The sequence below is a fragment of the Xiphophorus couchianus genome, chromosome 2 (genome assembly GCF_001444195.1).
Source record: "Xiphophorus couchianus chromosome 2, X_couchianus-1.0, whole genome shotgun sequence".
Lineage (NCBI taxonomy): Eukaryota > Metazoa > Chordata > Actinopteri > Cyprinodontiformes > Poeciliidae > Xiphophorus > Xiphophorus couchianus.
In genome coordinates, this window is record NC_040229.1 from 26505768 (window position 1) to 26529673 (window position 23906).

The window sequence follows — 23906 nt, forward strand, 5'->3', positions numbered from 1 at the left end:
CTGAAGCAAAAATTAGAAGAGATGGAAGGGGAGGCCGCATGGCACCTCTGTGTGTCGTCCTTGACCCTGTCAGAAGAGACAGAGGCATGCAGTGAAAAAGATTGTTGGCCGCAACACCCACCAGGTGTGGGTTGGAGAGGGATGACAGGCATGTTGATGAGGGTACCCCTCCCAGCCCCAGCGAAGCAAGCACAGCAGCCTGATACCCTGCTGGATCCAGCTAAATCAGAGAACTTAGCCAGTGACCTCTCCACAGGCTCTATACCTTTTAATGAGTTCCCTGTCTTTGATTTGTCTTAGCGCTTGCAGCTAGAGACAGTTCATCCATAAGGCTCGTCACACACACATCAGAATTACTTCAAAGCTACATGTGTCCATCCACGGCTTTCATAGTTGGAGTCATAAAAAAAAAGTGGGACATATGCAGTTGAAATAATGGACACACCAAAATCCAGAGTGACCAAGAACTCTCATGCGTGCACACACAAGCACAAGGAAAGTGTACCAACAGCAATGGATTTGGCCACAACTGCCTGCGAACCAGCTGAAGTCAACTAATCAGTTCACACAAGGACAGAAAAACCCACACTGGCATAAGCCGAGCAGAGCTCAAGGAGACAACACCCACCTTGTTAAGAGAAGGCCAGAGTAGGTGCAGGTGAGAATGGATCCAGACATGCTTGCTCACAGATAGAATTGAATTATTGATCAGCCAACAGATTGTGTTATGAGAAATTCATGGATCCACGTCTTGACCGCCCTGTTCCCCCAGGATCCGAGGCTGTGTCTGGAATCTCTATCCATGTATATATTCTGTGTTTGTCCACGTGGCTGTAGCCAGGGGAAGAAGTCTGCCCCGGTCAATGTCCGAATTATTTCCAGAGGCCAGAATGAGCTCACACTTAGACGACTTGGAGTAAACCATGAATTGATCAGGCCGACCGAGGTGATTCATTCAGAAGGAAGGCCTCAGTCTCACTCAACCGTAACGGAGGAGCTTTAACTACTCACAAATAGTTCCTTCTGCCTGAGCACTCAGGCAACAGCACAACCTTCAGCTCCTAATTCCACCAACAGAAATGGAAGAAGCATGATTTTGGAGCTGCATTTGAGTCTGCTGCTGCTGATAATGCAAACACACACACACACACAAAAAAAAAGTCTGCTAAGCGAGTACTCTGGTGTTCACAGCATCACCATACTGAAGTAGGGCTGTGTTTCTCACAGGGGTCCTGCATCTAAAACCTGGCACTCCTTCTTAGCCTTTCAACAGTTACTAAATCCTGAACAGGACAGTGTGACCAATTCTTTCCTGAATCGTGTCATGTGGGCCTTTGAACCCACAAACATGTGACTAATACTGGCTTCTCAATACCAGCACTCAAACAACTTTGTGCACCTAAACTCAAAAACACACACTGGTTTTACAAAATTCACAAAAATTTTAGCACAAAAATAACTAGGATGATCAAATTTATTTTAAAATAAGAAAATAATTATTTTTAATTCAGTAGGATGTTGATTATTGCAAATTAATAAGGTGCTCTGTAGTTTTTATTTTAGTCTTAATGCATAAAGCAAAGCGCAAATATAATAACTGCTAAATGTAGTCATCAAGTGTATTCAAGTATAACAAACTCATATAACAGAAGATGGGGGAGCAATGTGCTTCTCAGCTAACAAACATTTTTGCTACACTGCCACATTACTTCATATAAAACAAAGACATTAAATCTTATTGTTCTTAAAAACCTAAACAGACTAATGCTTACTGACCACAGTATAAAAGTCTTGGTTAGAGAAAAAAAATTAAATCACCCTGCACCATTGAAGCATGGATTGCTGATGTAAAGTTTTAGGTGGCGCTATTGCGTCACATGTTTGTCTAGGATATCCAATAGAAGCTCGCTGGATTGATCTCAGGGAATTCTGGATAACAAGTCAACACCTCAAACCACTCCAGAACCATTTCTGCCACATGGCAGGGTCATTATCCCACTCAAAGAGACCAAAACCATGTGGGGCAGATGATAAGCAAACTGAAATGCGCTGTGTTGCTGCAATTTTCTCTCAGAACCTACCAGACCAACAGTCGCCCATCAATTGGATCAGAACAACATGGGCCAGCCTTCACTCATTTGCGTATTCCTCAAACACTTTTGAAAAGATCAATCTCAGCTGTATGATGTTTTTTTTTTTGAAGTAAGAACTTTGGACAACCTTATTGCTGAAATGTGCGACACAAATTAACTTGACTTGCAGACTATAGAATACTTGTGGATTAGCCATTCCTCCTTCTAACCACATTCATTTTAATTACAAAATGTTCACCTGCTGCCAAACGAAACCCCGCCCACTAACAGGTACCATGATGCTGCGCTTCACTCCACCTGTCATAATGTTGTGCTGATCAGTGCATGACCAGGTCTTAGCAAAAGTGCACTGCTTTAATCTAGTCTAGTCAGATTTCCTACAGAGGAAGAAAATACACTTTATGCACGAAATAAGACTATATTTAATAATCCCACCGGTTTTCAGTAATTAGGATTTGCTTTGTTTACATCTTCTGTGGAGAACAGATGTGTGGTTTTAGCACACTGCTCAAGGGGGATAATGTTTTGTTTTCAAGTCGGAAGGTGGAGAGACGCATAAAAACCTATTGGGAACAAAATGTGACTTAGTTTTTTCCATTACCCAAAAGAGGCAAGTGACTCTGTATTACTAATTAAACAACAGACACAGAGGAACGTGTGATGAATTCCTGACAGCAGACAAAGACAGGGACTTGAGATGAAGTAGAGCAGAACCTGGTTAAACATAAAAAAAAAAGCTGGCTAAGGGAGAAGCACAGACACGTTAGTGTAAGTGTACCGTTGATCTCAATAAGAACAACAACAAAAAGACCTTAATGGAGGTCCAGAGTGCAGGATAAATGGCTATCGAGATCTGGTTGGAACACCAATTGGCACCAGTCAACAAGTAAACAAGCTAAAGTGAACATGCTGTCTAACATCCCTGGGTTTGCTACAGTCTGTTATTAAGCTGCTGCACACTGCACACTTGTCCATATCCATTTGAAAGAGGATGAGGGTAGATGGGGGGGGAAATGTCTCCTGGTGAGACTTGTGCGTGATTTGGGGATGCAATTGGCAGAATGTATTCCGTAAACAATGTAACAGCAACTTGTTTTCAAAGGAGCCACTAGAGAGAAGGCATCAGGCTATTTGCTGTGTGGCACAAAAAAAAAAGAGAGAGAGAACAAGACAAAGTCTTGGTAATAAGGTTCTGTAACCCCAGCAGTACATCCACTATGGCTAATGACTGTAATTAAAGAGTTGGGCTTCAAAGAAGGACGTGACGTGGGTTCGGCTCAGACGAGAAGCAGGATAGACGTAGTCGCACCAGACTGAAGTGACCACAAGGCTCAGTTTTAAAACTAACAGGCGGAACATATCCAAGACTGAGTGGTTGGCTAGCATGTGTTATGAGAGCTTGTAAATATTTAGGCATTCCTACAAGGGCATGTGGCTGCAACTCTGATGTCATTTCTCCCAAGACTACCATTTGCTTTAGTTGGAGACTGAACAGCCACGGCAGTGCAACTGTAAACAGATCTGTGAAAAAGGGTAACTGTTGGAAACAATGTGCTGCAGGTTAAAAATAATGTACACTAAACAAGTCTGAATAATAACCTTTGCAAATCAGAGTATTTAGAAGAAAAGCAGAAGAAAAAAACAGATTCTGTGTCTAGATAATATGCAGACAGCACCGGAAACACCGAATGAGCTTCCTTTTTCTAGCTAAAAGAAGTTGAGAGGGGGAAACAAAACTTGGTAGCTGTAAGGCTGCCCAGATGAGTCAGTGAGGAATAATGCATGTCGTTATGGCTGCATGAATAGAGTAGTGAGGCTACAGGGCAAGCGTGGACACCTAAGACATGGAGCAATGATGACACCACCACACATCTACATTTCAGTAGACAGCCTCATGCTCCAGGCAGGTTCAAAATGCCAGGAAAGATGTCCACCTAGAGCACAGACACACTGAGTAAGAATAGTTTAGAAAAAAAAATTAATGGAGCAAAAGAGGAAAGTCTCAAAGAAACACTAGGTGAATTCTGCATTGGCGATGTTACAGGGAAGTTCTAGACATGAATTTGTTTGGATACTTCCACAAGGCTCATGGTTGGCTGATAACACCAGCAGTACTTTGAATTTTTTCCCTTTTTTGATGAGCTACAACTACCAATACCATGCTTTTTTAAGTAGACCAACAAAAAAAAAGAACATGACAAAAACAGAATGAAAAGGAAAACATTTTTCCCCATGTTTACAAATTCTTTAACCTAAAAAAAAAATCAGGCAGACATTTCTACTAAGCCCTTTTTACTCTGATACTCCTGAATAAAATTCTGTAGAACTCACAGAAAGACTTGTGATAAATCTGGGGGAATCATGTGTTGACATCAGCTCCTCTAATCTGCCTGTGATGGCAAAGTGGCAAAAAGAAAGCAAAACGAAGTCCCATCTGCAGTTTGCCACAAGCAGTGCATTATCTAATGGACATGTTTTCTTCAGCACGGACATAAAACAGATAATGGAACGATAGACCGAATACATGGAAGTCATGCAAGGGGCTGAAAAGGACCTCAGACTGGAGCAGATATTCAGGTCAGTGACCTTAAACAAACAGAACTATTACAGAATAGTTTTTTTTAAAGTATGTTCATGTAGAATGGCACTCTCGCCATCCAGTCTGCTTAACTTTCTGGAGTAACTTTGCAAAGAAAGAAGCGCTAAAGTTTGAACTGTGAGGCTTGAAGACTTGCAGCTGTAGTTGCAGTTGTGGTTTTAAAAGGTTTCGATTCCAGAGAACTCAACATAGATGAAAGCCATATATATATATTTGTTTTATTTGTTAACATTTTAAAAACCTGTATCCTTCCTCTTCCTTTGAGAATGATGCACTACCATGTCCTGGTTTAAAAAGATCTCAATGTAAACACTGAAATGTGTAGTTCTATTATGACAAGGAGTACCAGTTCTTTTGCATGCCATTGCAAATAATGCTGCTCTTTATTATCATTAAACTACAACTATATACACTCCAACAGCGCTCTTAACCCACAGGCATTATGTCAAGGTCAACGCAGAGGTAAAATACCTGACTCACTCCAATACCTGCTATAAATCTGCACAGCAAAATGAAATGCGCAATGAAATATGACAAAGCTGGCCTCCACACAGGCCACTTTTCTCTGTTTTGGTGCATTTTTATTTATATTTATGCTTGCATTGTACTCGACTCTTTTCTGCTGAATCACTCTCCGGCTGCTCCCAGGAGCCAATTTCTCCATGGGGATCAATAAAAAGAGATTCCCTTAAAGAATTATTGCAAAGTCTAGTTAATTTTTTGCGACCGACGGGTCGCCGGCAAAATGTCAGTCTCTGAGGTTGAGGCTATTTCTTAGGCAGTATTATTACTGCTGCTGAGACTGCAGCCACAGTAAAACGGTCTGTCAGTTTACAGATGAGAAGCAACAGAGCCAGTGGCATTTAACTAGATTCTCAGCAACTTTAACAATGGCTGTATGAACAGATTTTAATGAGTCCCTCTTGAATCATAGGCTAGCGAAAGGCCACTATACCCACCTCATTTAACAGAGACAAGGACATGATACTGGGGAAAAAAATCCTCATACTATTTCATTATAAAATGTAATAAAGCATAACCTTGTCTATATACTCTATTATCCCAGCTTGATAATAAAAGGATGTAGATTTATTTCAGGGAAAGACGAGATTTACCAAACAGCCTGGATTTGTGTAAAGCGCTGCTAACCGTGCTATGCTTAGAAACCCTGTGTTATCTTGTCTATATTAGTATTCATTATTAGATCCTATTGAGTTGCACGGCAGAAAGGTCTGGAGACTTCATGTTTTGCACAAATAAGCGCAAGTAAGGAACAAAACATCTTTCTGCAGCCTTAGTAAACCTCACAATTTGACTGAAAGGGACAGACATCCAACCTGCAGCAGTGCTGCCCGCCTCTCCCATGACCACTTTCACCTGCCAGCAGGTTTCAATGCATGCCAGAAATAATAAGGACAGCATATGGTCTCATGATCCAACGCTGCTGATGCTTTTCTGCAGCTCGGGTCAGTAAAATTACTGTTTTACCCAGTTTTATTTCAAATCAATTACTACCGTTGTACATTTAATTTTGATTGTGGGAAAGTTTTAAAAATTGAAAAAATAAAAATACTTTCAGAAATCCAGATTTTTGCCAAAAAAGAAATAGCTACGTGGTTCCAATATTAGTTTTATGTTTAAATATTGAAAACATAAAAATTCCAAAACGTATAGGTTTATAAGCTACAATTTCTCTCTCTTCCATGCAGAAAATGCATGGCAAGGAAAAGCACACAATATGAATCGTTCGTCCTAAGGACCACACAAAGGATTGCACTGCACAGTGTAAAATCCATGCCGTTAGTCCCATCAGTCAATAAAATTGAATACTAGCAATCTAAAAAAAATTCTAATTTAGTCAGAATGTGGACAATTACAAACTGAAGTTCTGAACTGATCATCCAAACCTGCCAAAAATAACATGACGTCTACAGCTATACATGGAATATGAATAAACTGAAACTAAATATAAAATTCTGTTTCGGGTGTATCTTTTTTTATTTGAAATTAAAACCTTAGACAGTCATGACATGAGGACAAAAGAAATGTCTCAATTCTATAAGATCATATTGATCTGCATTGGTTAATTTCATTATAAAGATATGCCAATCACTTAGCCAAAACCTACAAATAGCTTTTTTTTCTCTTTACCAGCTCTGCCCGGTGAAAGGAAGGTCAAATAATAAAATAATATTAATAAAGCAGCTGTTATAATGTATTAAAAGCATTAAAACTAAGATTCAGTGTATATGACAAAATAGTCGGTCTATATGAAAGATCTGAGTCAATAGAAAGTACCTTGATGCATTTTTAATACAAAACACAAGGAAAACAAACAAAAAATGCTTTGATGCATAAATGAAGATGGTAATAACTCATTCTCTGTCAGATTTTAAACATTCTGCAACATCTTTCTTCTCTTTTATGCGTTTCAATCCTTAGAAACCAGAATCTGAATTGGAGAAAACTAAAAATCGACAGCAGTCACTAATTTGCAGCACCACTAATTTTATTGTGCAAGCCTGCTCTCAAAATCTCACTTGCACAAGACATCCCCGTCTCTCTTCCGCAGTTTGTCATGTTATCGTATCTCTTTGCTTTCTGACATTGTGACCTTCGTCTCCAGCTGCTGCCACTCAATTGACCCCTTCATGCATCTGTCACTTACCATTTCTGGCTGAGCCTAATTTTCAGTGGTTCATAATTAATCACCAAGTGTACATGAAAAAAAAAAAAAAAGAGAGAGAGAGAGAAAAAGCAACAGAGGGCCAACAGTCGACAGGCACTAGCCTATTAACATCAACCAGCTGGACATCATATTAGCTGTAAAGCAGAGGTGATAATTAAAAATGATCTTGGGGGGAGTAAATTGGTCAGTTTGGAGGATTAACTGTGAAATGACTCACATGAATGAAAATGAATTGCATCCTCTGGTGCCATTGCTGGGATTAAATGCCACTCAGTGTGGAGAAACCCTTAGTCGAAGACTTAAAAAGTGCGGTGATAAAGCATTACAGGTGGAATAAGTAGCTCTACACAGTTTCCATTATTCTGCAGCGAGTGTAAGCCTAAGACCATGTCAGCCCCAAAGCCTTCTGAGGCAGATGTATCAGGAAGCGGCCAAATCCTTCACAGGCACCCTCAATTTGCACAGAAATGAAGCGTCGACTCATTTTCAGTATGTTTCAGTTTGAGAGATCTGAACCGTCTTCTCCTCCTAAGCAAAGAGAGAGTGACTAAACATCGCCTGCCACATTAGACTAGATGAAGCAACCGACTTTCCTCTAAAGTGTTTAAGCAGGTAGTGTTTTGATAGTGAATCACACTAGGCTTAATTATAAAAGCAGCAGATAAATTAACTTTCTGCTCTTGTCTTTTCTGGAATCGAAACAAGAAAACGTCTCCGTATAGGGGAAACGAGGTGATCTGAACAGGGTTGTATTTGCAGAGGAGTTTTCATTTAAACCTATCTGTGGCAGCAGGCAAAGTGGCTTACTGTGTGTGAAATGTTGCTTATGGCCTGAGTTGGTGGGCTGGATGACATGCCTCCAGTAAACAGGCACCATCAAAAGCCAGTGTCTGTTTCAGCCAAAGGAAAGTGGCTCAGAGGAGGCGGACTGAGGCAAATGTTTGTTTACTGTTTCCATCATTGGGTTCCAGTCTTCACTGCTGGCGACGGTCCATACTGCTGTTTACAAAGAGCCCTTCTCACATCAGTCAGTGACAATGACTGATGCACCAAACAACTGGCCAGAGATCCGAATCGGACAATTTTCCTTTCAATGATTTGTGATTGAGCCAGGTCAGACGTCAAGAAAGGGAAAACTCTGCATCAGCCACAAACAGCCTAACTGGAAAATCTCTAAGATCATTTTTTCATAAACACACCAAACAAATGCTCCTGTTCAGTCTTTCGTTTTAAAGAAGTTTGTTTCCCCCCCCTAACAAAACTCCTGTAAAACATCCTGACCCACGGCTCTTCAACTAAGCAATTAAGGAAGCTCTTGCCCCAGGTGATTCATTTGGCTTTTCAGAAAGGTATTTTCAAGATTCATTATGTTTCTCTTACTCATGCTCCAGTACAGGAAGGGGGAGTAAGTATAGCTCAAAGGTGGGGGGAAGGGGAAGCAAGAAAAACCACCGCGAGTTCACAACTATGATGGGTTGACTGAGCGGTGCGGTTGCTGGTGGACATGGGGATAAAAAAAGCTTGATTTGTTAAAGTGGCACGGTCTTTTTAGCAGCAAAAGTAAAACACATTGAGCTGCGTTTGACCCTTCAGCTGGAAAGGCTACTGGACCTTAAAGTGAACTTCATCTGCTGCTGATGTTTGACGGTGCAAAGAAAAATGCCAGGCTCCTCTGTCACAAAGCTAAATTCACAGCCTGGCGCTAGGGGACTTGAGATGAGAATTAACACAATCACAACTCCTAGATCTGTTGTACATCTGCTTTGTTTATTCTGATCTCAAGTGCATGAGAGGACAGGAAACGTGCTGAGTGGAAAGGGTAGCGGGTGTTTAGTTGTGTGAAGTGCATACATCACATCAGAAAGAGAGGCAGCTGTAAAAAAAAAAAACACCACCCTCTAAAGGGCCGGTTCAGGACAAGGCCTTCATTTCCAAGGGCAAGGGTGGCAGCATTAATACCCAGTGGAGATAAGATCAAAAATCCACCTCAGTGTGGCGCCTCCTTCACCACTGGATAATCCTTAGACATGAAAAGACAGGTCTATCTCCAATTTAAATAAAATCTTAATTCCCCCCATCTTTCAGCAGCCTAATGTCAGGCTGACACACCCTTCAAGGATCTGCCCACACTCCCCTGAAAGCAATGTGTACATAAGAAAAGTAAGAGGAACAAAGTGGCACACATGAACATCTAGTTTGCACCACACCTGTTTAATGCTCAGTAAATGTAGAAAGTCTACTCTACAGAGGGGAGAATTAGCAAACAATATCGTGAATTAGATCTAAGAAGGAAAGGAATGCAGTAATAATTTAGATTATAATGACTAGAAAGGCCCATAAAGGGAGGCTTATTTAGCAGTTGAAAAAGAACCAGTGGCCCTCAACAATGATGGAAACGCTTGTCATGTCTCTGCTTGTCCGGTGCTTTGTTCCTGCCTGTGTGCAATGGACAGGAGGGAAGGGATTGCTTGTTGTTTATGAGGATTAAGGCTTTATTTCCCAAATGAAAATGACAGGAGTCTGTAATCCGTGGCAAAGGAAACAAAAGAGACAGTGGATGAGTATGAATTCATCTGACCTCAAAAAATGCTACCAAGTCCCAGAATAGGTCACATGCATTCAGGAGACAGTTTACACTCTGTGGGAAAAAAACTGAGACCAAAGAATTTAAAACTTTAGCCCACTCCAAAACTGGCAAGAAAAGACACCATCTAAGCAACATTTGATGTATAGTAAAGAAATAAAATAAAATACATCCGTTCATAAATAGTCCAAAGGCAGTTACAGTGCCTTGGGAAAAAAGCCCTTATACCCCGTGGAACATTTTACATATTACAACCACAATCTTCAACACAGAGTAGCGTTTAATAATCAAGTGCAAGGAATATTATACATGGCTTCCAAATTATTCACAATAAAACTTGAACAGTCTGATGTGATTTGCACTGAGCCCTCTTTACTCAGACACCCTAAACAAAATTGAACATAATTTTTTTTTTTTTTTAAATCACCTATGTCATAAGTACAGTCCAGTTTAAGAATCTAGTCCAGTGTCTCACATAATCAGTATAAATACAGCTGCTCTGTGAATCCGAAGAGTTTTGTAACAGAATTTTGGTTCGCAAACAGTATCATCTGAAATAAGAGAGGAGTGTGGCAAAAATGCAAACCTTCCTAGACCTGACCTCTCTCTCTCTCTCTCTAGCATACTGATAGGCCAAACAAGGAGGCCCTTGGTAACTCTGGAGGAGCTGCAGAGATCCAATGCTAAAGCAGGACAATCTGTTGATATGACAACTATTAGTTCTGCTCTCCACAAATCTGGGCTTTTTTAAAGAGTGGCAATACAATTGCAATTTGCAGACCTTATTTGACTGACCATGAGATGCTTTGCAAGGAAAAATGGGCCAAAGGCACAATGTTGCTTCAAAATAAAGCAACATTTTCCTTTGATCTTTAACATCACATCCCACTAAAATATAAAAGCAAATCTGAAAATGTAGACCTGGCATGAGAACTTTTGTAAGCTACTCCATGCTACAGTTCACCTGAAAGTTTCATTCCAGATCCAGCAGCCTTTTACCCAAAGGGAGAGAGGTTGAAGGCGAAGAAAACTCAGAAATGCTCGATTTGTTTTCCCGTTTCCCTTGCATTAAAAGGGTATGAGTCTGTGCATTGGGAATTGTTTTGCAGACTCCTGAAACCCCTTGCATGACCTGAATGAGAAACGTCTCCCATTCCCCTGTCCTGAAAAGAGCATCTATGATGAAGCAGTGTGGTACGCCCGTCTTCTTCACCCTTGTGGGGAAGCAGGAGAAAACATTTATCACACTCTCCTCTGCACAGATAAGGTGTCTCTATTTATTCAGAGCAGAAGAGATAAACACTGAATGAAGCATTGTGGGGCACGGAGAAAGAGAAAGACACACTAAACAGAGGCGGGGAGGAGGCAGAGGGGGTTACTTTTTAAAACTGCTTGCGTTCATCTCTGTGTGACCAGATGGCATCTCTCCCGGTGCGGGGAAGAAACTGGAGGCTGACCCCCTGCTCGAACCCCCTTCCAGACACCAGCAGCCACCTTTCCGGCTTCCACGCAACCCCTTCCTGCGTTAATCCATTCCCACTATGAGACTGTTTGCATGAAGTTATTTAATTGGAATAACCTCCAGGAGGTAGATCATCCCACGTACAGTAGGCATGTCTAGAGGAAGAGGGGTGTAGATGATCATAAAAAAAGATGATTTAAACAGGGCAACAAGGCAGTACAGTGGTTTTCTGCGGGCTGCGCCAGGGACTGAGAGATACAGACTGGGAAGAACAGCATTTGAGATTCAACAGGGACATCAATAGTGCCTCTGTCCCCTTGTACTCCACAAAAGAGACAAGACAGAGCGGATACAGAGTAAGGAGAAAAAGCAAACATGAGGCATGGCTCTCTACTATGTCTGTGCTCTCGGATGCTGATGTACGGCTCGCCTGTCCAGAGGTGAGGAACGCAGCTCACGTGCCCATTTCTCACCAAAATTGCAGATCGCACAGGGACAGATGGCCCCTTGTGAGGTGACTGGGCAGATGCTGTGGCTGTAGTGCATCTGACGTCAAATGAATGGTTTTAAGGAAGCACATGTCTTCTGGGACCTTTATTCCCTCTCCTTGTACCATCAATCAGCTGTTGAGTCTGAGAACAGTCGAACAAGTTTTCACTCAGACAGTCATGAGTGCAACTGTGAAGAACTACAATGACACAGCTCATTACTCGTGCACAAAAGGACTTTTTTTTAAAAAACATTTAGGTATGCCGCACAGCGTTACTGGTGCGTTTCATGGTAAGGATGGAGTTCTGGTTGGGAACAAGGCATGCTTGTTTTCACAAGGTTTTTTGCCTTCATCAAACAGACTACTGCCTGTAGGACTTGAGCCTTGACGGGATGATAGTCAATATTGCCCATTTAGATGTTTCACACTTACAGTTTTTTTCTTTTCATACCTCAGTTTTCAACAGTATGTGGGTATATCAAATTTGTAAGACCCGAGGACTGTTTTATACACTCTTTGGCAACTGGTGATTGCTCGTAAATCTCTACAATCTGTTTATAATCAATAGGACAGAACTGTAGTTGTTTGACGATGATGGACACTATACATCAGCAGGGGGTCATTTTAGTTTGCTCAGGGGTCGTAATCTCGTATTTCATAAGGTCTAAGACGGAGCTAGAAGCACAACCAGTGACCTGATCAAAGACCTCCCTGATGTAAGCAGTAGACTGGAAAACAGTTTTGAAAATGTTTTATTGGCTTTCTATATTCTATTTTGTCTGCAAATTCATCCGAACAACATTCACTAAACTTATTTAACCCTGGGTACATTACACAATATAGTCCTGTCTGCAGACCCTTATGCAGCATGTGTCCTCAGAGAGCTATTGGCGACTTCCACCTTTTTGTCAAGAAGTTTCTGATCTGAGGGCTGGAATTTATCCTCTGAATGTATCTGCATCTTTTTGATTTGTAAACCCTTACCCACAGCTGCCCGTCTTCATCAAAACAGTCATTTTTGGCTGACCTTACAACTGACAAGAGCTGGCAAAGAATCCACAAGACTCAATAAGCAAACTTACTTTTAAAACTTTTGCAACACTGACCAAAGCTGTCAATTGCAAGAGAGCATTTGGGGTAGACTCTGGGGACTGACAGCGAAGATGACAATGGATGCAATATAGTTGTAGGAATGCATTAATGTTATTATAGCCAGTAATAATGGTCCTCGAGAACGGTAGGATTGTTTATTTTTTAAATTATGTTGAGATGGTTAACATCTTCAGAAACTAACATGCACTTAATTTCACTTTAGGAGACAGTTGAGTACTTGTAAATAATTATTTCCACACAAAAAAATTAAACAACACTACCAATAATAAGAAGTAATTAATACGCAATGATCAAGAACATGGTTTGTACACTGGTACGAAACAGCAAAGGGGCGAACTGATCCGAAGCCACTTCTGAGGCAGCAATAAAACGGAGTAGAAGTTGAAGTGCACCGACATTCCTGGGTTTCCCTGTCTCCTAACGCTAACTGGCATTAAATGTGTGTTCAGGCTCTCACTTAACAGAGACAGAAATTCATACAAAGTCAAAAGGGGATGAAAACAACAGCACTGACGAGCTTTTCTCACAACTCACCTTGAAGGTGAACGAGCGGAGTAGTTCCACAAACGCCAAACAGTCCAGAGAGCCAAGCGAAGAATCCCTCTAACGAAATCTGGGGACTTTTATTTAGAGAAATGTCCGTAAGGAAGTTTTACATCTTGCCTCGCGTCCTGTGAGTGGGTCTGGGGGGGAAAAAAGGCACTATTCCGCTGGAAGGGAGGAAAAATGGAGCAGCCAAAACCCGGGTCACGCTGTTTGACCGAACAGTCGCTGCTGTTTGGAGACGGCGCGGTCAACTCCTCAACAAAAGAGTCTCCGGTTGGAATAAGAGGACTTTCTCCACGCCCAGGTGCAGAGTCACATGGTAATTTCCAGGTATGCGCGCGCGCGTGCCTCTGACCAGAGCCTGGAGGCACCGTTCGCAGTGGCGGCAACACACCTGTGGGATGTGACTCTCACGCGCTCGTCCTGACCCTCATCGCGAGCCCCGGAGGTCTGCGTACAAAGCGGAGGGAGGATGAGGAGGAAGCCAAGCGGACAGGCTGGTTGGGAGGCTTGGAGAGACGAGCGCGCAGGGGGAGAACAGACGACAGCGACAACGGGAAAGAAGTATCCCCCCTCTCCCTTACTCCAATGCACGCTGAAGGCGAAGCCGCTGTGTGCGGAGGAAACGAGGAGAAGGCTACAAGTTGTGTCTCCTGCTTGCCGACACGCACGCACATAGGAAATACTTCCGCGGGTAGGGAAAGGCAGCGGTACGGAGGCAGGCAAGCCCCGCGCTGTGGCTCCCAAAGTGTTGCACCGGATTCAGCTTTCTGCGGGGGCGTTTCCAGGTCACTTCAAGCAATACAGCCTAATATTCGTTATGAAAAGTAATAGCTTTTGCTTAATTCGGCTGGCGGTGCCAGTGTCCGGTACGCTGTTGTATAATTTTTTTTTCTCAATCCAGTGTGAAAGCTTTATGAAGTTAGGGGGAAAAAAACGAATAAAAAATGCGAACGATCTTCAAGACAAATAAATATCTGGTGTGACAAATTAAAACTGTTTGAGAGATCGCGTTAATCTATATGTTTTGGACAAACCTTGTTTGAATCCGATAGAAAGTGAACTTTAACCCTTTACTGTGTGTACAGTGGATGAGCAAGCTAAATTTACAATCTATGTTATACTGGGTGTTGTCCTTTTGGTTCTTTCCTGACCAGAAGCTCCCTTATACACGTTCAGAAGTCTTGTCTGTTCGGAAAAGATTATTTTAGGTTATTTAGAGTCAGAGTGGCAAATTTGGGTACATCTGGAGTCTTTTCTTGTCATCTTTTTTTTTGTATCTCCTCAAATAATCCTACATATTTTTTCATTGTGATCTAAGCAACTTCAAACGCGCTTGGTTACGTGTCTTTTTTTTTTCAGTACACTATGATTGTGCATCTATTTCATATCTATGTTCAGCTCAAGAGTGATTGGCTCCAGCTGGATAAACGGTCTTTACGTCACAGTGGGAGTGTGAATGCTACATCAAGCAGCAGGCTTTATATTCGTAAGTTTGCTGAGAAGTCAGTGTAAACATTAACTTGAGTTCAGGTTAACTTCATCTCAAAACATTTCACAAGACTAAAAGTCTACACAAAAAACTCGGTGTTATGTACGCGCTGCATTAGAAAATTTTTTATTTATGCACTATATTAGAAATTGTTTTATTTATGCACTATATGTATGCGAATAGGGGTGAGTTTTTGTGTGTATTTTGTATTCTGAGCTGAACAACCTAATGTTTGAGAAAATAAAAGGTTTACAAGTGCTGCCCTGCAGGTAGTTTAATTTCATTTGAGTAGATAAATCAGCGCTTTGCTTATTACAAACCCTTTCATTACACGACTTTGTCCCTCGTTCAGAGTGTCTCCAATGAAGTCTTATCAAGTACAGGGAAACTTGAAAGTTATGTTGATGTTGCTAAATATATACAGACCACACAGATTTAAGCATAGCAGTAAATTTTACAATTAGCAGTGTGCATAAACACAAGGCTTTGCAACGTAAATCTACAGAGGCTGATTGGAATTGAGCTCTCATAACTGTAATTATCCTACATATGTTTTTTATTCTCATGTCAAAATGTTGGATGCAAAAACAAAAAGGTTAATGCATTGTACTTATGAAATACTGTTCCTTTGACTTGTATTTATTTCCATTCCTCATATTTTGCCTGCAGACGAAGCTTTTTGAATAAGCCAAGATTTTATTGACAGCCTGATGGCCATTATGCATTTTTGTTCCCATTAGAATACAATAGATTGGTCAAGATTATTATTGGATTGCGGAGTAACAGATAAAAAGTCCCATGTCAGGTCCTTGAGCTACTTTCTCCACTCGCAAGATTGAGGTCATGACCTCGGGTATTTTGCTGCACACGTGCTTACAGCCTCTAATAACTAGCATAGAAAAACACACTCCAGAGACTGTCTGTGTCTACCCAGTAACAATCTCACGGTACTCTGGGATAATCAACAGGAATCACTCTGGACAGCTTTCTAGCGTGCATTGCTTTGGATGGATATAAACCAGTTGCCAGTGGAGGCTGCTGACAGCGAGGTCTTTCAGCTTTGCAAGGGAAGACATAACGGTTGTCACATGGTGATCTTGTCTGAATCATCCAGCAAGTTTCCATTTTGTTGTTGTGGCAGCAACAGAAGCCTTGGCGTCAGCTCGCTTTAAAGCAAACTGACAGTAATGGGAAATTAGCTGTCACTATAAACTATACACATATGCTGTGTTTTAGGTGACTGGATGTAATGATGTTAATTGCACTTTTCTTGGTACGCAAACGAGGAAGCATACACACACGCCGCTCTTATTCCAAATAAATCAGTGCTGATTGATGCCGTTCTGGGGGAAACTGTTTGGTTTAAAAATACTTTTCCAAACCAACCCTCTTCATTCATTTACATTTCACATAGCCCCATGTGCCTGTGTCCTCACAAGAGAAGGTTTAGCAGTCTGAATAACGCAAATTATTTGTGTGTGCTCTGTACCTCGACTGCTGAATCGTTAATCAGAAGGAGTAGCTATAATTTTGGAGCTCTTCAGTTTTTATAAGCTGTGAACACTCAACGGGCTTTGAATGAGCCATATGTTCACGTCATTTTTAGTCTGATTTTTCAGAGATTTGTGGCAAACTCAAGCTGCAAAGAACAAAAAGTAGGATTATAAATTGTGTGCTGATGACCACATTTTGATTGTCGCTACTGCTAAAAAAAAAAAAACGAGGTTCCTTAGTACAAGCACCACTGGTAGGACTAGGTAACCTTAGAGTAAATTCTGATACTAACCACTTCTAATGGAAAATCAGAACTAAAAAACAACCAAAATGATTAGTTGTTGAAACACACCGTTGTTTATATTAAACAGGAACTAGAAAAAAACACAAGCGCCAGTAAAATGTTGACAACAATAAACAAGGAAGCAGAGCTGGTGGCTCATCACTTTACCTCATGTGTTCAAACATGGATTTATGAATGAAGCCAAACTTGAATTTAACTATATTCCACTTGCAAATAGAAAACCAACGTGAGATGTCAGTATCTTGGATTACTGACGAGTTAAGTGCTATTAGCAATGATAGGTAATAAAAGTGAATTTCTTACACATTTTATGTACTAAAGCAACATTTTCATTACAATGCTTGTATTGTACTATTTGTAGAAAAATCTTTTTTATCCAAACCATTAAAAAAAATTAAATAACAGCTAAGAACTGCAGCTAGTGCTATATTTAAACCCACAGTGGCCATATTGGATTTTATCTGTGGCGTCCATTTAACTTCGACAGCCGAATTTGGAGAAAATCCTATTTAATGTTTCAACTTCGAACTTGACAGCTGTCATTTCTGAGCAAAAATATAATACAGATAAGCCTTTCAAAAAATAATTGAACATTTTTAAGTTGTGCTATGATAAAGTACAGTGGCAGATATTTCAGCCATTTGCTATATCACCACCATAAACTGTGGTATATCACTGTGGTGGAACATGTTACAAAGGATTTGAAAACAACAGGATTAAAGCACAGTGACTCTGTAGGATCATATGAATGATTTTCCCCAATTAAAGTACTTTTTTTTTTCATAATAGTAAAAACTGGCACCGTGAGTTTTCAAACTGTGATGTGTCTTAGTGCAGGACTTAGTGCCAGATTTTTGAGTGATTTATTGGCGTGTAAATGGGTAATAAAAAGCTTGAGGACGGAGGGGACGTGCTAATTACCGGGCTCAGTGACAAGCTAACTTCTATCACCAGTAATAGCTAAAAACTGTTATTTCTTTTTAATGTATGTGTTCAAACACTAACATAGGCTGTGTGTTGAAAAGGACTTTAGCAGCCAAGCTCCTGACAGTTTACCACTGCTGTGGCTTACGTGTGCAGCGGCCATATTGCAGCTTGATTTTGGGATTGATGAGAAACCAAAACACCTGGAATTTTTACTTAACAGGACTTCCTGTCCAGTGTTTTACCTAGAAAGACAAAAATAAGTGTAAGTTCTAAGTAGAAATTAAATCCATGCCCAGCGACACAAGAAATGGGAAAAATGACAAGTCATGCCGTGTTTCCAGTTTAACATGCCTGCCTGAATCTTAGTGTAATCATGAAACCTTTGCATTTAGCGAGGTAGTACTTGCAGAAAAGGCTTGAGAATAACTGACATGAAGGGTACCCGCTCTGTACGATTATCTGAATGATTTTCCTTGATTGGAGTACTTTTCTCATAATGTAAAGGAAAAAAATGGTTCTTTGAGTTTTCCAACTGTGGCAAGTCTTAGTGCGTGGCTCAGTGTCAGATTTTCTGAGTGATTTATGAGCATGCAAACGAGCCTGTCTGCTAAATTGAAGGAGAAGTGCTGCCTTTGCCTAGTGGGCCCTGGAGCAAACACTAGCAACTGCGTGGGTTTTTGAGTCAGTCCCTAACTGCTGACACAGGCACTGAGCTGGCGGGGATTCACAGAGCAAGATGGGGAAGATGGCCTTCGCAGGTCTTCACACTGACTGATGAGATCAAGACGAAAGTAGGCCAAGCCAGACAAGTGTCAGGCAAACAGACAGCCAGAGACAGAGCGAGAGAGACAAACACCCTCCTATCACACATAGAGCCTGGAGAGTGGAAAGTGGCGGCACACAGCCGAGTTGTTTTGGGTCTGAGTTCAATATGTCCAAATCTGTTTGTCTAAAGAGTAATGAGGCTGCTGGATCTCTGAGCATGTTAGCCCAGGGGAGTCTGGGTAGCAAAGAAAGGCCAAGTGGAGGCTCTTTAAATTCACTGGAGTGGAACAGAGTTTTACTTTGTTCTATTAGATATCCCGATGACACTTTGATCAATGCGCCTACACCTACCTGCAGCGTCCCTTTATGTTGCTCGAATCACGATGATCCGTTATTATGCAGGTGTCAAACACGGCCATTATTCACACAGTGTCCCTCAGCTGGTCCACGCACTAAAATATTTGACTATCATCACATTATATGACCTCATTTACGATGCAGTCTTCCAGGTGTCCGTGATGATGTAGTGGTCATAACACATTCAAGGCTCATAGTTCACAATGTTTGCCATAAGGACAGACTGCCCTCTGTTGGTCAAACCCAGTATTGCATTCTTTAAAAAAGAAAACGCAGGTAAATAAAGTCATCCTTTTATGATCCTTTGTTTTGTTTATTCACTCTGCATGTAAAAAGATAAAATACTATATCCTTATAGAACAGTGTTTCTATATTTGACATCAAACGTAGCTCTTGGACACAAACAAGTACAGATTCATAACAATTTGCAAACACGTGTCAATAAAATCAAATAATTTGTGGTAGAACTTCCCATAAACTGTACAAGACAAACTACAAATGTTGTTGCACTTAAATGTACATATTTTTTACTTTTTTTTTTTGCATTCTTTGGGAACTTATGCAGTACCATAAAATGGATTACATGACGATCAAAGTGTGTCAAATAGCTTACATGTTAACAAAGCTTAGTCTTTTACACAAATATGTCTGTAGAAGAACCAGGGAAGCAGCCAAGAGTGATCATAAACTCAAGTGGGAGAAACTTTTAACTTCCTAAATTTTAGTCAGCTACTCAAATCTCTACAAATACAATCTTTCTGGTTGAGAGACCAAAAACAAAAAGCTGGCTATAAGAAATCCTGCTTAAAGTGTGGGGAAAAAATGCATTTAGGAGGCAGCAAGGATGTGGAAATTGATGACCCAGACAGAAACAGACGAATCAAAGCCCAGACATAAATCCAGCTGTGAATCTGGATTGGGAGGATTTAAAATTGATGTTCACGTAAAATCTCTGTCCAGTCCGGCTCAGCTCGAACTATTTTGCAAGTAACACACAAAAATGTCCATATCTAGGTGTCGAAAGTCACTTGGCATACACTGAAAGACAAGCAAAGGATATCCATACAAATTGTTGACAAAATGGGGGTGAACATAAACACACATTTCAGACTTTTATTTGGAAAACAAGGTTTAAAAGTGTGTGTCCTTGTCCTCTGCTACTATGTGCGCCCTCATCACATAAAATCCCAACTGGATGCTCTTGGGTTTGTGGCTGCAAAGTGACAAAATGCGAAACGGCTCGAGAGAGTGACGCAACTTCTGCGCGAGTGCATTATCGGTTCGGCTAATTTGGTCGTATCGAGCTGGAAGCGGCCAGATATGCGATGGAGGCAGATCGTGAAAACGCGAGGTCAACAGATGGAGCAGTTCACAGACACGGGGACTAGTTGTGGGGTGGGTGCTGATGAAGGCGCGGAGACAGACTGACGAGGGAGTGAGGGGGTGTTATTCGAGGCGGAGGCAACACCCTTACATGACCTGCTTTCTAACCGAGCGGAGAGCACCTCCAGCTGGACGACTTAGAAGCTATTTGAGATGCGTGGAAATGGAGAGAGGGACTTTAATCTAGCTGTGGAATGCGTGAAAGGCTTACGTACTTGGCAAAGGCCACGTGCGGCAAGGAGACATCAGGTTTGGCATAAAACGGACAGACAGGCTTATGGTGTCACTCTTGACTCAGTCTGGGAAAAAAAACAAAAACTACAGCTGGGAATAGCAGGGTGGCAGCAGTGTGTGGGTTGTTGTGAACAGTCTGCACGCGTTGGACAGACAGAGTGACATTTGAACGAGTAGAATGACGTCTGGAGATGTACCGCAATAAATATGGGGCTGGTATAAGCCGGGCGGTAAATTTCGCGGATCAGTAAAACACACACACACACACACACACACACACACACAAAGTGTGTCTTTTTGACCCCAGGGTTTTAGGCAGAAACCACGAAGGCGCAGCGAGCCACGTTGGTCCCTCTCATATCAGATGTTCGCTCACACTCGCTCGGCTGTCATTTTCACCCAAGCCAAAAAAAAAAAAAAAAACACAAAAACGTCATTGTTTTCCTCCTCCTGCTCTTAAAACAATCTAATCACAGCTCAATCGTCTCCAGGTGGCCCCAGTCTAGAGAGACAAAGAGACTTTTAACATAGCTAACCGTCTTTAACGCGGCCTTGACCCGAAGCAGACCAGATTATAAAATGACCCTCTTCGCGTCCGGCTAAAAGCCCAAACGCGCCTGCTTTCACTCACACACTCTTAGCAAGCATCTATTTCGTCCAGGCGATCCGAGATAAGACGGAGATACCGCTTCCATGGCGAGGTCTGTCAGTGTGTGATTACAGGAGAAAGCTGCGCTGTGTAGCCCAGGATGGCCAGATCACTGGATTTAGCAGATGTCTTTCTTGTTACCCTCAACCCCCGTGCCCAAAACAGACCCTACTTACGAAGCTTTTAAACATGGACTAGACAATGACAAAAGTGTGTGTTGTTGGAGCTATTTATTCTTTATTCATTTGAATTTTGTTAGTTTATTCTTACATTTCTAATTTTTGTATTATTTGCAGGTTGGTGATTGTTGATTCTATTTATCTTTTGTTTGATTATTTGTTCTTATTTATTCGTTTTCTAAAGACAGGAAGTGAGGTGGATCAATCTAGGGGCCTGGTAAAGGACCAGCAGGCATTTGGGTTTGGGGCCTGTGGTTTTTACCAGAGCAAGAGAGGTAGCATGAAAACAAGAAAAGGTTTGAACTCTGTAATTGTTTTGCTGAAACAAAATAAATCATCCAGAACAACAAAACAAGTTTGGACAGTGAACCTTCTTTTGCCTGCGTATGGAAAACTTGACCCCAGTGCCTTATAGGGGCCTCATGGAACATTCACATTGGATGTTTGGTTTGGCCAACAATGGCCACTACAGTGTGACACATTAGCTTTCTTTGTGTTTGATAGTTCAGGGGGGGGAACAGCTTTCAGCATGTTAAAATCTTCAGGCTCTCCACTGAGCCTCTTTTGGATGGCATGGTAGCCACCAGTCTGTGCTGAACGGCGGAAACAGCCATCTGTTCAGCTCTATTTTCATCCCCCACGCATGGCATCAGGAAAAGCCGCAGGCTGGAGGAACTTAAACCACTCCTAAAAAGTCCTAATTGTTCAACAGGTCCACTTTAAGCTTTATAGAACGGCACCACCAAATGGAAAGGCCCAGATTATTACGAAACCTGCACAGAGTGGGCAGAGCTGCTGATAAAAAAGAAATTGAATGCGGCTGAAAAGCAATTATGGCTCTAGGAAAATAGGAGATTATTACAGTCAAGGTTATTAAATGACCATAACCCAAAAATGCCCTCAAATGCACTTTAAGAGCGAATAAAAGGCTGGTTTTCATGAATTAAACTTTGCTGATGCGGCGCGCTTCTTGGGTTGAGAAAAGAGAAATTTGTGCGTTCCAGATTGAGGATGAAACAGAAGCTGGCGGGATTCATTTGAGATTACTCGGCGCAAACATAGTGTAATCCCTTTATCTGCGTACTTACCTGTCCCTGACAGTGATCCAAGCCTACCTCTTTGAGCCTCATTGGCCTGACATTCTGGCACGGGCAAATCCCTGTCTAATGTGTCAGCTCAGGCAGCTTTAACACCTGGCACAGCAACGCTTATCTGCCGAGCACCCAAAAGCACCTACATTATACCACTGAAGCTTCACAACAAGTGAATAGGTTTCTAATATCCACAGAGTGAAATTACTGCTTATGTCGAACACGCTGCGTGTAAAAAGCTCAGTCCGTTACCAAGAGCTTAAGACCGGATTTCAGTACATGTGCAGAATGACTCCTGCAGCCGCAGCCAGCATGTGGATGCTTATCATTCGCATTTCAATTGTCTTCAACAGTTTTTTCTGTATGCATTTTGCCTATTTCTTTATACATTTCTGCAAATTTCATGCAATTGACTTTGATTTATTCTGCGATCGGTTTTCACCAAAAACATTCAGCCTTACCGCATCCGCACTGCATTTTCACAGGAAATGCAAGTCTGTCCAGTTCCAACCCGGGTTGTGCAGTGCAGCAGGGCCAGCGGTAGCTAATCAGACCGTCACCATGATGGTGTCGCTACCGTGCTTGACAGTTGAAAGTTCTTGAATCCTTTTCACAGCAATTTGGAAAAGCTGCTTGATCTTTATCTTGCCTCAGTCTTTGGTATGCAGAAGGTTGTGTGCAATCAACAAAAAAAAAGCGTGTGGTGAAAGTGCAATTTGCTGAGAAACATTCATCTAAATATTAGTGCACAGGGGACATATTTCTTTGAACATGAGTGTGCAATTATTGCCAATTTATGTATTAAGCACTTTGTCTTGTAAATTTAAATGCTTTTCTTACAATTGTAAATATTTGTTTCTCTGCTTCTAGATTTAACACTATGGAAACAAATGTGTACAGGTTATACTAAGTTACATGTTAGGTAAACACACAGACAAATGAGCAAAAATAACACAAAAGTACAATTAAAAATGCACGGGAAAATATGTAATAATTTATCTCTGGTTCGTCTAGGGAGAGGTCAACAGGTCTGCATCACTGAAGGGCCTGTAAAAGTGCGATTAAAAATCATATGAAGACCGTAAGTGGACGTATCTATAATGTTGTTGGATTAAAGAAAAACATAATTTGGTTTTCCATTCAGAATTCACATGTAATAGATTCAGAGACAGTTAAACATCTTGAAAAAAGGCGAGACGGGCGTTTCTCTGAGGGAAGTTTAGCGGAATGACATTACGTCATTTTAAAATTTTATTTATTTATTTTTATTTATAGCTGTTTTATGATATTTTCGAGCTTATTGAGGAGCTAGGCCAGCTTTATTCTCATTCCAGTCTGCCATCTGGTGTCAATGCAGCAACACTGCATTTTGGAAGCCGTTTTTAAGTGAGCCTGGTCAGCTCTGCTCTTGTCTACGCTGCCATCTGGTGGTCATGCCATAACATTGTCTTTTTG

General features: G+C 41.4%; 1 protein-coding gene across 3 annotated transcripts in view; it reads right to left on the minus strand.

Annotated features, from left to right (window-relative positions):
- The window catches only part of plxnb2b (plexin b2b), a 155262-nt gene extending 140064 nt beyond the window's left edge, over window positions 1–15198 (minus strand). Inside the window, exons 1-2 of one of the 3 annotated variants that reach the window (XM_028003515.1) lie at window positions 13565–15197; window positions 9960–10019 (exon numbers count right to left, since the gene is read on the minus strand). The gene's annotated coding sequence lies outside the window, so the exon portion shown is untranslated. Of the gene's footprint in view, window positions 1–9959; window positions 10020–13564 lie in introns of all 3 variants that reach the window. The other 2 variants (XM_028003519.1, XM_028003506.1) reach the window with 2 other exon arrangements.
- Between the last annotated feature and the right edge of the window lie 8708 nt (window positions 15199–23906).